This window comes from Danio aesculapii, chromosome 3, assembly GCF_903798145.1.
Source record: "Danio aesculapii chromosome 3, fDanAes4.1, whole genome shotgun sequence".
Lineage (NCBI taxonomy): Eukaryota > Metazoa > Chordata > Actinopteri > Cypriniformes > Danionidae > Danio > Danio aesculapii.
This window is the reverse complement of record NC_079437.1, coordinates 5063545-5079245: the sequence shown is the minus strand read 5'-3', so window position 1 is coordinate 5079245 and position 15701 is coordinate 5063545. Positions and strand designations below refer to the sequence as shown.

Genomic DNA, 15701 nt, shown 5'->3' with positions numbered 1-15701 from the left:
CCATATTCTCTCGACTTTCAGCATCCCTCCGCCACCTCTTTAAACCCGATTCCTACTTAAATAACACGAGTTTAGGTGAATAAGTCCCACAATATAAAGCGGGTCTCACACCGGAAAAGACATTTCATTTATTACTATCATCTAACAGTGAGGGTAAAACACAATGGGCTGCAGCAGTTGCATGATTTAAATAATCAGTCCAGGAGGTGGCGCTGGTCAACATTATTAGTTTACAGATGCTAAAAGAAAGTAAAACCAATAGCATCTGGCTGCAGACTTGCACATGCAATATCTAGACATGCAATCTCAGACACAAGCACTCAATAGACCTAGTGACGTCACTGTGAGGGCCGGGGTTAGGGGTACACATTAAAAGCATTGCATGCAGTCTCAGCTTGCATTTACTCCTGGTTTTATCCTCAGTCTGCTCATATAACCAGGTTTCTCCTAAGATTTGTTCTTCACTTTTATCAATTGGTGAAGTTTTGGTTCCTTAATGGGGCGGGCAGAGCTGTGCATTGGCGGATCGGTGTCTTCAGCAGTGGCTTGTATTAAACTGAACTTCAGTAGTGGCAGTTATATTATAGTTTTAGTTTAACTAGAACTACACCAGCACTCTGCAGAACCATCATCCCTGTCTGATATGCTGGAATCTTCCACAATCTGAAATACTGACTTTTTTTTTTCTTCACCTACATTAAGCTGCTTTGACACAACCGACGTTGTGAAAAGAGCTTTTGTATTAAACATTAATCGAATTGAGGTGGATTATTAAGGTTGTGGCAGTAACAATTTTTTACCACCACGGTGGGAAATCACCAACAACTGCCGGTGTTGCGTGGTGGGGGGTTGGGTCAATTATGCTGTAAAATAATCCAAGACAGAAGTTCACTCAATAGTGAAAATCCTTTCTGTCATTAATTACTAACACTCCTGTCATTTCTACTTTCAGAACACAAATTTATTCTATAATATGAAAAAGCCATTCAATTCTGAAAATTGTAAAATTAAAGCAATAGTCCAGAGATCTGTTCCCCGCGTCAAGTTAGGGTGCGCCCGAATAAATGCGCACGTGGCGGCGGACTAAACTCACACGGGAGAAAACTGGACTAGTGGATAACACGAAGGCGAGCAGCCTAATTCATTACATGTTTTGGTTAACAAATTCTTTAAATACAGCTCTCTTGAGCTATAAAGGGAAACAACACTAAAGAAATTTGCCGTTAAATTAATTTTAGCAGAGACGCTGCTGCCAGTCATTTTCACATTCATTTTTCAGTTCAGGGTTAATATTAGAGTAGCCTAATAAAAATGTTAAGTTGGACACTGCACAGTCCCACAGTAGTCTACACTATAAATAATATTATAATTTATTATTTTCATTATTATTAATATTATAAAAACTAAGCTGTAAATTTGACAAAACGCAGAACCTTTAAAATATTTGCTTTCATTTTGACATGGCTAAAGCTCACTTTAACAGTTGTTTAAAGAAACATTCCATTATACAGCAGCAGTCTTAAGTCAGGACACTTACAAAATGCCTTTTGAGTTTAAAGATGATCGGCCTGCGAAGTCAAGTTTACAGTCTTATAAATGAAATGGGTATATAGTGTGGGAGTAAGTGGATTTGCCATGGATCCACCTCTCGCATGCGCTGCAGGTAGGCTGAATGATAATCTAGGTCAACACAATCTCACGGCAATTCGTAACTTTTTGATTTAGTGGCTAATTCGTATGAATTCGTACGATCTAATTCGTACAATTTAGTACGATTTGCTCATCCTCCAATGACGGTTGGGTTTGGGGTGGGGTTAGGTGCCACGCCTCCTTTTTAAAATCGTACAATTTCGTACGTCTGAACTCGTACGAATTCGTATGAATTAGCCACTAAACTGTCAAAACGTAAAATACTCAGGCTGTCTAGGTAGGTAGGTGGAAAAGCTCTCTGTTTTGCTACACTAAGGCCTTAAATGTAACTAGGTAATACATTTAGCTACTATTTTTTTAAATGGCATTCAATTGTATCAATTTTTTCCTAACGCTGATATTGGTTAGGTAATGAAGCATAATGGGTTAGCTTGCATGTGTTAGCAAAGTTTTGAAACCATGATCTGTCTGCATTTATGTAAACGGTATCGTTGCATTACCTTCATTGATAGCGAATCTGTGCATATTATTATTACTATAAAAAGCAAATTACTGCCTTAAGTCAGTAACTTAGGCAGTAATGCAAAAAGTAATAAATAAGTGAATAAATAGCCTGAATGAAAGGACCAAGAGGGACCAAAATCAGTCACCAGGTCAAGTGCAATGGGATTAAAATGCCCCCACAGTTATGACATCCTGGCGCTAGGCCTGCTTTAGCGATACCTTATTGTTTGAGAAGAAACAAAAGAAGAAACTGGATGAAACTGTGGATTTGCGTTCAGAGGATGACATGACCGGAGATGGCTCCGCATGTCATGGGTGGCTGGGTGACCGCATACGGCTCTGGAGATTCAACGTGTTTGTCCATTTAACACTTATTTTTTTAAACAAGCCCTACAAATAGCTTCATCCAAATTATTGGTTCACCTTTTTCATTCGCTACAAATCCAAAATATTCCCACATTGGTGATGTAACATTAGGTTTAACAAGGCTGAAGTTGATCTTGCTGAATCGCGCCTAACGTTATATTCTAACAGAAATGTAATACTTGGCAGCATAACAGAAATTTGTGTTTTAGAGTGCGTTATGTCACGTACTACAGCCGGTGGCATGGACAACCATGATGACCGACACAGCCCTATTGATTGAATGGTGAAACATGATGAAAGCAGGAGGATCCAGAATTACACAAGAAACATTCAAAGATCTTTAACAGGGAGGATCCTCAGACGGTCACGAGAAGAAAAGAAAGGAAAGATGGTGTAAGTGAAGGTGGATGTGAATGTGTGTAGATGTGTTTTATTTACAGGATCAGAGAAACACACAGTTCCTCGCTCATAGTCCAGCTCCACTCTCACACACTCCTGTTTAACATGAAAACAATTGGACACATTTAAGCCAAGTGAATCCTCTGCTGCACCATCATCATCACCTTCAACATCTTCATTATTCACGTCCTCATCATTCTCCTCATCCTGACTAACCTCCTGATACCCCACACTCCAGACATCAGTGTTAAAGAAATCTTTCTTCCCCTGGTTTGACGCTGACATTACTCCGAGAATCCAGAAACGACTCTCTTTCACCTCCACATCCCAGCTGTGTTTTCCTGAGCTAAAACCCTCTGAACCCACAACACATGGAAACCAACCAAACCTCTCTGGATTATCAGGCAATGAATGTTCATCCTCAGTCTTTCTTAGGCTGGTCAGATTATCAGACAGGATGAGACTTGGATGAGCAGTGTTTGGGTCCAGAATCACAGGAGCTGAAGAGACACAATCAACAGCTGCTTTTATTCTCATGTTCACACTACAATACAATACTATATTTATTTATAAAGAATATTTAAACACAACCAAGGTTGAAAAAAAGTGCTGTACATAAGAGTACTAAAGACAGAGAAGCAGAATATAAAAGAAACATTTAACAAGTAAAAGCAATAAAAAAAACAGTGATCAAGAATTAAAAGTATTAAAAGCGAGAGAAAATAGATAGGTCTCTAAAACAGACTTAAACAGAAATGGAGGGGGAAAGTTTAATGTGAATTGGTAGAGTGTTCCAGAGTTTAGGACCAGCAAAAAGCGAACGCTCGATCACCTCGTTTTTAAAGGCGTGTTCTGGACACGGTGAGTAAATTGAGATCATAAGATCTCTGTGATCGAGAAAGGGTAAACGAACAAAGCAAGTCAGTAAGGTACTGAGGAGCAATATTAGGAACAAGTAATTAAATTTTAGTTTCAGTTTCCTTAATTTTGTCATTCAAAACATCACAATAAAATTGTAATGCAGAACGAAATTACGTTGCAACAGACCCAACAAGAACATAAAAAACATCACTATACAAACACTATAAAATCCTAACATAATAAACAAGCTTTTAAAATTTCGTGAAAATATAGTTCTATAAGATATAACCTGATTTAAAAAGAAATCTCAGTAGAGAGTAACTTAATACTAAAATACCTATTTCACCATTTGTTATAATAGTTATAATATTGATCATTTAACTGTTTAACTGTTTATTGATTTATTATTTTACACTAGCTATCAATAGTGTTTAAGAAATTGTATTATTCAAAAGTCTTATAATGACAGGATAAAAACTATTACCAAACCGCACTGATTTGGTCCTCAGGCTTCTGTAACGCCTGCCTGATGGCATAAGAATGAGCAGGCTATAGCCAGGGTTGGATCCCTTAAAATGCTATTTGCCCTAGACAGACGACGTCGTTGATAAAGTTCCTCGATAGATGTCATCTTGACTCCAACAGACCTTTCAGCTGACTTTATGATTTTAATAATAATAATATAATCAATTCTGTACTTAATGGGTAACCAGTGAAGTGCAGCTAATATCAGAGTTACCGACTCATACTTGCGGGTGCCAGAAAGTAGTCTAGCAGCTGCATTCTGTACCAGCTGCAGAGGAGAGAGAGAAGACTGAGAAATACCAAAATATAGAGTGTTACAGTAATCTAGACGTGTTGTTATGAAGGCATGAATCACCGTTTGAAAATTTCTCTGGGATAAAAATGGCTTGACTTTAGACTTTAGTTGTCTGAGGTGGTAAAAGCAGGATATTACCACAATACTAATGTGTTTATCAAATTTTAAGTGTTCATCAAACATAACACAGAGATTTCTTCTTCACTGGGTAATATGTGGGGCCAAAGATCCCACATTGACTTCCAACAGAGAATTTTCTTTGTGCCCAAATGTTCCTGTTCCGGAACGGATCCGGCATGCTACTAGTTGATGTAAATGTGCACGAAAGTTAAGAGCGGGGGGTGGGGTTGGGGAGTGGGCGTTGGATAGCGGAGGGGTGTCGCGAGATTGGGGTTGGTTGTCGCGGACTAAAGTGAAGAGGGTTTGGGAGTTGCGAAAAAAGTGAAAGTGAACAGCGGACAGGGGAGGAGGACGAGAGACGAGGGAGATTGGTAAAATGAGGTGCCGGATCCGGATCCAGCATGTTCCGGCACAAATTAAGCCCTGGCTGTAAGCCATTTACATCTTTTTATTTTAGAGGAAAATACATCTGAGTGTCATCCACATACAGATGGAAGGAAACTTTATATTTATTGAAATTGGAAGCCAGGGGTGCATATACAGGGTGAACAATACAGGCCCAAGGATTGATCCCTGTGGAACTCCATAGTTGAGAGGAATACTGGATGAGGATTGATGGCCAATGGGCACACTAAAACATCTATTGGTCAGATAAGAACGGAACCACTCTAAAACTGTGCCACGAAGGCCCACAGCTGTCTCTAGATGTGTCAACATGACCTTGTGGTCAATCAGGTCAAAAGCAGAACTTAAATCTAATAAGACTAATGTCATAGATTTCCCAGAATCAGTTTCTGTAAAAATGTCGCTTGATACTCTTAAAAGTGCAGATTCAGTACTGTGTAAAGCTTTAAAACCAGATTGAAATGTCTCATGCACAGAATTTAAAGTCAAATATGTTTGTAATTGAGTCAAAACAACTTTCACGAGGATCTTTGAAATAAAAGGAAGATTAGAAATAGGCCGAAAGTTAGAGAAAGAGACTGGATCAAGGTTTGGTTTTTTAAGAAATGGTGTCACTACGCCACATTTGAGACAGTTAGGAAAGGAACCAGTAGACAAACATTTGTTTATCACCAGTAGCAAACCAGGACCAACTGTATCCATAACTTGTTTAAAGAAAAAAGGTTGTGATAATGTCCTGAGGGCAGATTGAAGGTTTTAAATGGCTAACAATATCATTACATGAGTTCAACTCAATAAGCTGAAACTCAGACCAAGTGGAAGAGCACTGTTCATACTGTATAACCATCAAGAGTGAACTGTACACATATTATTATGGCATGATTTTGAGATTTTTCTCTGATCACTGTCAGCGTTATTAGTACCAGGGTTGTCTAAAATACAGAGTTCAGTATCAATCAGTGCTGAAATTTTAGAAACGTCCAACATTTGAGCGCTGTTGAACACATTCTTAAACACCAATGATTGACCATTGTGTTCATGTGCTCAATAAAAATGACCGTGATTAGCCATGAATGTCATCAGTTAACCACTGTTACTCGCTGTTCACCAAGTGCAAACACAGATAAAGGGACAATGGAGGGTTTTAAAGCCACATCCATGAGCTGATCGACATATCTTTGAAATACTCCAGTGACGGCTGGGCCAGGAGACATTTCTGTGTGGAGTTTGCATGTTCTTTTTGGGTTTGTGGGCTATTCTTCCGGGTGCTTCAGTTTCCCCCACAGTCCAAAGATATGTGCTATAGGTGAACTGCATGAACAAAACTGGCCATAGTGTATGATTGTGTGTGCGAATGACAGAGTGTATGGGTTTTTCCCAGTACTGGGGGTTTATGAGGTAGTGTACTCTGTAATGGCTTGCAGAAACTTTTATTCAGAGCAACTAACAAGTCTAAAACTTTAGTGTCATGAACACCGTCTGTGCAGTTGCTGTAGTGTAGACTCTTACAGTAGTGGACGATGTCCTGCATCTTCCTCCAGACTCTGTACTGCAGGTTCCCCAAATACTGAGACACGTGAATCAAAGCTCCAGAAGGCATCTGTGGATCCGGCTGTGAGATCTGGACTCTGGAAGAACATTCAGGAGTCAGAACTGCAGTGGCTTTGGCCTCAGAAGCAGAGAGAGCAGAGACACCAGCAGATCACTCACCTTGCCATTAAGCCTGGAAACTCCTTCAGAAAGCAGACGTCATTGGCTTTCAGCGTCTCCTCCGTGTCTTTGATTATGTGTGAAAGAGCAGAGATGTGTGTGTTGATCTCCTCCAGCTTCTCCTTCATCATCTGCTTCTTCTGCTTCTCTTCCTTCCTCAGTGCAGTGATTGTAGCTTCTTCTTCATCTCGGAGAAACTGATGAAGCTTCTTAAACTGCTGTTTAATCTGTCGCTCGGTGTGATCTGCTTGATCCTGAAAGAAAAAAATCACTTCAGTCATCTAAATCAGCTCACATCAACACATCTCATCAATGATATTGGAGATAAGCTCAGATACCAACATATAGCATAATAAAATAGGAACCTAATGTGTAGTCAATATAATTAATAATCATGATTGCATATGTGATTAGAGTGGGAATATAAATGACTCTTCATTGTATTTTCTTACTGTGATGTGTTGAACTGTTTTCTTAAACTCTACTCTCATTTCTTTCTTTTGTTTACACTTTTTTCGTGTGGTCTTCAGTGCAGTATTGAGCTCCTCCTGAAATGAAAAAGCAAACACAGAACAACAACACTTAAAGTAGAGAATATCAAGATACAGGACTGTGAAAAAGTATTTGCCTCCATCTATCCATTCATCTTCTGCCACTCTGGGGCTGGATCGTGGGGCTAGCAGTCTTAAGAGGAAACCTACAATTCACGCTGCCAGACATTTTCTCCAACTCTTCCGGCATGATCTCGAGGCATTCCCAAACAAGCAGGGAGACATAGTCAATCCAGCTGTGGTAAGAACTCTCCTCTGACCTGGAGATGGCCGGTTACATTTTTCCAGTTGAGCACCATGGCCTCAGACTTGGAGGAATTAATTTTCATCACCATCCACACTCGGTGGCAACCGTCGCAGTGCATGCTGAAGGTCCATGTTTGATGGAGCCAACAGGACAACATCATCTAAAGATGAAGTCCAGCGGTTGGTCCCCAAACCAAATCCAATGTTTTTGAAATGTTTCAATCATGTTTCAGGCCCCATCACAGTACAGAAACTCATTCATATATTTTCCCTTTCGGCTTAGTCCCTTCATCAATCCGGGGTTGCCACAGCGAAATGAACCACCAACTTATCCAGCACGTTTTTACGTAGGGGAGGGCCTTCCAGCCGCAACCCATCTCTGGGAAACAGTACAGAAACTGCATTAGTGAAAATAACCAACTATTTACTTCTAGCTGCTGACCAAGGGTGCATCTCACTATTAGTTTTACTGGATCTTAGTGCCGCATTTGACACCATTGACCACAATATCCTCATAGACCGCTTATATTCTACAGGTGTCCAGGTACAGGCTCTACAATGGTTTAAGTCATTCTTAGTTAACCGTTACCAGTTTGTGAATATTAATGGACAGCCTTCACAAGTCAGCCCAGTAAAGTACGGGGTGCCTCAAGGATCAGTTTTAGGCCTTTTGCTGTTTACAATATACATGCTACCCCTGAGAGACATTATTAGAAGACATGGGGTCAGCTTTCACTGCTGTGCAGATGATACTCAATTATATATTTCAAGTAAACCTGATGAGACGTCTAAACTGTCCAAGCTAACTGAGTGTATTAAAGACGTTAAAGACTAGATGACCAACAATTATCTTCTCTTAAACTCAGACAAAACAGAATTATTACTTATTGGGCCAAAATCCTGTACACAGCAGATCTCACAACTCGACCTACAATTAGAGGGATACAAAGTTAGCGTTAGCTCTACTATAAAAGATCTGGGTGTCATATTAGAGGCAATTTAACTTTTAAAAATCATATATCCCATGTCACAAAAACTGCCTTCCTTTATCTGAAAAATATATCTAAAAGTTACGAAGTATGCTATCCACCCCAATTTTATCCTCCTTACACTGGCTGCCTGTTAAGTTTCGTATTGGTTTTAAAATATTGCTTCTTACCTACAAAGCTTTAAATAATCTAGCTCCTGTTTATCTAACCAACATTCTGTCTCGCTACAATCCAACTCAGCCTTCTCATTTATGGCTCTTAAACTCTGGAATAGCCTTCCTGATAATGTCCGAGGCTCAGACACACAGTTCTCACAGCTCAAAACTAGATCAAATACCTATCTTTTTAGTAAAGCATACACTCAGTGCATCACTTAGCAGTATGATACATGAATGTGCTCCAAACAGGTTTCTGCATCTTGTTTATATACACTATGAACAGCAGCTACGCTAATTATTCTCTTTATTCTCTATTTCCACCTGGGGATACTCATCCCGAGGCCCTCAGACTATGAAGATCATAGTAAATTGCCAGTATAGATTGCCAGAAACTGTGACTACAGGATAACACCACAGGATCCTTGAAGATTTCACAGCACACAGGACAAGAAATATCTTTAGCGGAAACTTTCAGCGAAGCCATTTTTACAGTTCAAGCTCAAGTAATTTTGTTTTGGCTTTTGTCGAGGAAATCTGTTTCTTAATATGCGTTCATCAGTGATCTTGTGTCCTCTTGTTCTTGTTCAACATCATCATCAACTGTCAAAGTTCAGTTCCAATACTCAAGACCGCAAGAACAGAGGACGCATGAAGGTTCCCGGATCTGTTCTTGGTATCAAGGGCGAAAGTCAAGAGGGTTGAGGAGTCGTGGAAGAAAGTGAAAGTGAAAGTGAACAGTGGTCAGGGGACGAGGGCGGTTGAGGAGGGGGGTCGGAAAATTAGGTGCCAGATCAGACTTTTTTTTTTTACCACATCCTCACCCTGCTATTCACTTGTTTGTTTTATATTTTGGATTCTGTTTTTGTCTTACTTGCTTTCTGGAACCGCTCTTCACCGGACTCGAACCCCCATCTTCTTAGTCAGCTCCTCTCTGCATCTCAAATCCGCCGACGGACGTGGTGCGCTAACGGGACAAACTGGTTGCAGCCGGAATGCCGTCCATACGGAGGTAAGTGGTCCGCTGGTAAGCGCGAAAAGGAACGGCGTCACACCGCACCGTAGCGTTCGTTTAAAGAAATGAAATGCAGCCATACGTACCTCCGCCTACGTAATTCGCTGTCTCCAGAAATGTCCGCAGGACTATGTTTTCACAATGAGCCTGTGTTGCAATATCTGCTTGTCTCCTCCAAAAACGATGTTCTGAACATTTTTAACATTTTTATGTCAGATAGATGCAAGTGGCTCTCTGTATTTTGGTTTTGGTAACAAAATAATCAATTCAGTACAAGCAGAATGACCGTGCTATGCTTACATCTTTTCATTTTGGTGCCTTTACCGTCACCTGGCAACAGTTGTACACACAACAGCAGCTATTCTCCAGCCTCCCTCAGGCCTGCTCAAATTTCTTCTGCAAGCGAAAGATAAAAATCCCCCTGACATCTGGTTCAGCAAGACATTCCCAGCAGACCCTGAAAATATGTTGAGCCTGCCAGTTCTGCAAATCCTCCTCCTCACCAGCAGATTTATCTCACCACCAGGTGGTGATCAGGACACCTCACTAATACTAGCAGAGTGTTGTCTAAAAGATAAGTAATACTGGTAAATATGTCAACGCAACCATTCTCAACCATCAGTGCTGGCACAGTCATGAATGCTGATTATTTTAATTTTGTATTCCGCCTGCAGTGCTCACTTATGAACACTAGAGGACGCAGTGAAATACACTATGAAAAATCAAAGCACAGACCCTGAGCAGAAACACACAAAGCAAAAGTGAAAGGAGGACGCTAATTATTGAAATGCATATAAGGTTACAAAGAACAGAGTAAGTCATAATGGCAGAGGAAACTCATCTAGAGTAGAAAACCTTTACTCATTTAAATTCATGTTTTATTTTTCATTTGATAATCAGCAACTGTTTATAAATCAGTATGAAGGCAAATACTTTTTCTTTGTAATATAAAGTGAAGAGGATTAAAACGGCAGAAAGAAACGCCTGCTACTGTTATTGATGTGTATGTCTGCTTTACATGTGAAACATGAAACATTTCTCTTACCCTATAAGCAGGCACCACTTCACCGATGGGTCTGAATTTGTGCTGGTCGTGTTGTTGTGAGTCTCTACACACCAAACACACCGGCTTGTTGTCCACCAGACAGAAGAGTTTGAGTTTCTCACCGTGTAAACTGCAGATCTCCTCTAACCCCGAGGAACGTTTCTCTTTCCTCTCCTTATGAAAGGATTCACACAAGTTTCTTAACACAAGATTATTCGGAGGATCGTCTCTTGAGGATCTTCTCCTGCAGAGAGCACACTCCCGAGTGCCCTTAGTTCTCCAGAACTGCTGAAGACACTCTCTACAGAAACTGTGACTGCAGGATAACACCACAGGATCCTTGAAGATTTCACAGCACACAGGACAAGAAATATCTTCAGTGGAAACTTTCAGCGAAGCCATTTTCACAGTTCAAGCTCAAGTTTTGGCTTTAGTCGAGGAAATCTGTTTCTCAATATGCGTTCATCAGTGATCTTGTGTCCTCTTGTTCTTGTTCAACATCATCATCAACGCCAAAGTTCAGTTCCAATACTCAAGACCGCAAGAACAGAGGACGCATGAAGGTTCCTGGATCTGTTCTTGGTATCAAGGGCGAAAGTCAAGAGGGTTGAGGAGTCGTGGAAGAAAGTAAAAGTGAACAGTGGACAGGGGAAGAGGGCGGTTGAGGAGGGGGGTCGGTAAAATTAGGTACCAGATCAGATTTCAGAGTTGCATGACTACACCCTCTTCTCTCCTGGCTCTCTTCAATTCAGGGGATTTCTCTCTCTCTCTCTGACAGTGAAGACCCTTTTTCTTGTTTGATAATTCAACCAAATTTTGAAGAGTGTTCAGGAAGTTGTTTTCAAAAAGAAAAGTTTTCATGTGTTGCTTTTTTTTCTTGTACAAAGAAAGATTTATACATAATGTGTGTTAATTCTTAACAGGAAAACACTTGATAAAAGAGTTGATACCCCTTGGCGTTCTGTTTTAAAACTGAAAGATAATGTAAGACCTGAATGGAGAGTACCGTACAAACCACCGTTATCAAAAAGAACTGGAGATTTGTAGTGGAGAATCCTGCATGGGGCTTTTGCAGTGAATTCATTTGTTTCATTTTAGATTCAACGAATGACTCCGGTTGTGGTTTTCTTCTCAAAAAGAAACTGTATTTCATGTTTTTATGCAATGTGTCTGGCTTAAACCGCTGTTTGCAATGATACAAGGAATGTGTGAAATTTTTGATGAGCATTTTTAACCCTGAAATTTTTATTATTGGTTTTAAATATACACAAAAGAATCGTGTTGAATTTCAGCTACTAAATTTTATACTTGGACAGGCAAAATTGGCAATCTTCTTGAGTAGGAGAAGCAAAAACCAGCGGAAATACAATGACAATGATTTTATTGTCTTTAAAGCATTACTTCAGGCAAGAATTTGAGCTCACTTCAGGTTTTACAAAGTTATGAGTGATCTTTCTACTTGAGTTGAAATGGTGTACTCATGATGCTCTGATTGATATTGAAGAATAAGTTTTTTGCTTTTTAAAATGGCTGGTTAATATAAATTGTGATGTGTTATTTGAAAATGAATTCAATTTATTTGTAAATAAAGTTGTTTAAAATTCAAATCTCACTCACTCTCTCTCTCTCTCTCTCTCTCTCTCTCCCTCTTTCCTTTTTTTGTCTCTCCAATTCAGACACATGATGAATCCAGTCTGTGCTGCACTGCCGTTAGCCTGGTTAACATTAGCTTGCTCTTCTAACGTTACTATAAAGTCTTCTTCTATACCCTCATTCTCCTGATCATCGATCTGTTTGAAGAAGGTGTGTGTATCCATGGAACGTGCCTCAATAAAGATACCTCTCTCTCCTTTTTTCTCTGGTGTTAGCTAAATCCACTTGTCCACTTATTTTGATCTATGACCACTACTACACTACAGTCTGCTCAATTCAGCGCGTGTTATTGAATTACTCAAGCATACTCAATACAGCATTCAGTTTGGTTAATGGGCACCTATGGTAAAAAATCTACTTTTCAAGCTGTTTGGACAGACATATGTGCATGTATGGTGTATAGAGCGTCATATTGGGGTGATATAAACACACCCAGTGCTTTTTTTTAATTTAACAACATAAAAAACGGTGGACCAATTGGAGCGGTTTTCAGACCGACCGCAACTTTACGTAGGAGAGCGGTCCCCTCGTCCACCAATATTGATTGACAGGCGCGTCATCATATCCTCAGTGTGTTGATTCACGTCCGCCATTTTCAGCGTGAGTTGAAGCGATATCACTAAAGGAACACCCTAGCTCTATTTTTAGATTAAGGCTCATTGGGCTCAACACAAGATCAATATTCTCCACATTATCGCTCTAATCAGAATTATTGGTTGTATCTTTAGGTAGGTTTGCAAACATGTGTACTTCTCATTGAGTCTACCTTATACTTCAGCCGTTTGTATTTCTCGCAATCACAGAAGCTCCCTGTGATCTTAACTAGGTGCTGCTACACCTGACACTGTGCCATGCGTTTTAGAGTTCTAAACATAGGTTTCTATCAGGGTACACACAACGGCGCGACGATTCGGGACACTTGATGTTTCTGCCGCGCCACAGAGAGTGTCTGGTGTGCCGTGTCGCGGCTTCGAGCGGCGCATCCCGTGCCTCAGTCAAAGTTAATTCAGTGTGCGAGGTTATTAGTCTCGGTGTACAAGCTCGGCACATGAAACTAGCACACAGTTGGCTGTAAAACTGTACAAAGACACAAATGATTTTGTACTCTCTGCTTGGTCTGTGTCAGAGTCGTACATGTACGACTGAATGCGGGTCCTCTCACTCCTTCTCCTTCTCTCAGTCTTTCTTTCTGTTGCAAACGCAGAGCGGGTGAGCTCATGGCTCCACCCCCTTGTTACGTTGGCGGGAAGCCGAAACTAGTCTACATGTAAAGCAACACACCCCTATATCAGCGAACTGTGGACACGCCCCCAACATGACACTTTTTAACACATTATAATAAAACAATCTGAATTGTGTTTTAAACTGAACCTAAACTGACACACTCAGAAGAACCATAATATTAATATTAAATCATAAAAAAGAGGTCAACTATGTGCCCTTTAAAAAAAGGAAAAAAAAACTTTTTATTGATGATGTCATTTTCTGAAAATGTAAATATAATGATAATAATAATACTAATATTGAGTGGTGACTATTTGCTAAGAGGAAAATATATAGGTGATTTTTACAGAGAAAGAGGCACCTTTATTAAGGTATGTGCCATCTATTAAATGTTCTAGAAAGGGGCCATGAGGTCAGAGAATATGGGTGAAGTAGGGGGACTAACATTGTAAATACAAATGACTTCTATTAATGTGGTTAACGTTTAACGCCATGTTTATGGATTATTTAAAATCACTATTTAGATGCTGTTCACACACGAAATAGGCTAAACCTTAATAAATACTCAAGAGGCACTTCTGACTTTTTCATTATTTTCACTTTTAAACAAAAATATTTTCTTTCTATTAAAAATAGAGAAGTATTTCCAATCTGATCTGTAATGTGGCGGAAAAAGAAGAACGTGTTCATCAGACGTTGGATTCGAACCGGGTTGGTGATCAATCACGTCAAAATATGTTGCCCTGCATTTTACACGCTACGCCATTCAAGCTGTTAAAGGGTCACGAAACACCAAAACACATGTTATGAGCTGTTGACAGTCGTATATGTGTCCCACACTGCTATAAACACTATTAGGACACGTATATTACACTAAAAAGTGAAAATTGGTTGTTTTTGTGTTATTTCCAGCAAATTCGTTCTTCTGGTTTGGAACGAATTTTTAAAGCTGCGTCACGCCGATTAGATACTTGCATTTATTCCAGTGTGTAGACTGGCTGTCTGTACCTGCGAGTGCATCGTGACGTCTCTGAGTGTGCTGCATTCATTCATGAGTAAAGCCTGTTTCACACCGCAAGCGTCAGCAGCGCGTGAGCAGCGCGTGTTTTTTCGACGTCCATGTTAACAGATTAGAGCTTCCATACCGCACGCAGCAGCAGGGCGTCAGTGCGAGGCGTGAGCGTCGCTGAAGCAGCAGTGCCGTGATAGTTTCGGCGCTGGGTCTATTTTTGCCGAGCTGCTCACGCTCAATTAAAGTGACAGTGCATTATTAATGACCAAAACACATTGAATAACAGTAAGTAGCAATTTTACCCAATTAATGCGGTAATAATTTCCACTGATTTATATATAAAGTCAATCAAATGAACTGAAACGATTAAAAACTGCAACAAGCATTTATTCAGGCCCGAAATATTTATTAATATTGTAGTCCATAGCGAAGTGTATTGTGGGTAGTTTAGTTCGACGCGTGTGCTGTGGAGCTGAAGCAGAGGAATAAAGCTTTATTCGGCTTTGTTTTATGTTCACTCAAGTTATTCCACCCGGGAGCTGTTTGCACTGTGAACCTGACGAGACGAAAATAAGTAAAAGAAGGGCATGCATTGATTACTTTTGTCCGTCTCATCTTTTGCACGAGCTGTTACTCTGCCGCTGGACATTACTGAAGCGGAGAAAGTAACACTAGTCTGATCATGTATAAATATCATTATAACCATATTGAATAAATATTATTATAACTAGGCCTACAACAACCTGACAATCAAAACCAAATGACGTGATATCACAGGCGACTGTCTTCTGAGTGCACCAGACATGAGACACTCCTCATAGAGCTTGAGAAGCACACAGTACTGTATGATCTATATCATTTGTAAAATAAAGACTTGCAAGTTAAAGAAACATCATAGGAGGAGGTTTCCGTGAGCCGTGGTGCAGATGAAAAGTTTTTTTAAAAGTGTATTTGTATATATATATAGAGAGAGATG

The 15701-nt window shown here is 40.0% G+C and overlaps 1 pseudogene; it reads right to left on the bottom strand.

Annotated features, from left to right (window-relative positions):
• Positions 1-2789: 2789 nt before the first annotated feature.
• LOC130216815 (zinc-binding protein A33-like) lies at positions 2790-11246 on the bottom strand (annotated as a pseudogene).
• Between the last annotated feature and the right edge of the window lie 4455 nt (positions 11247-15701).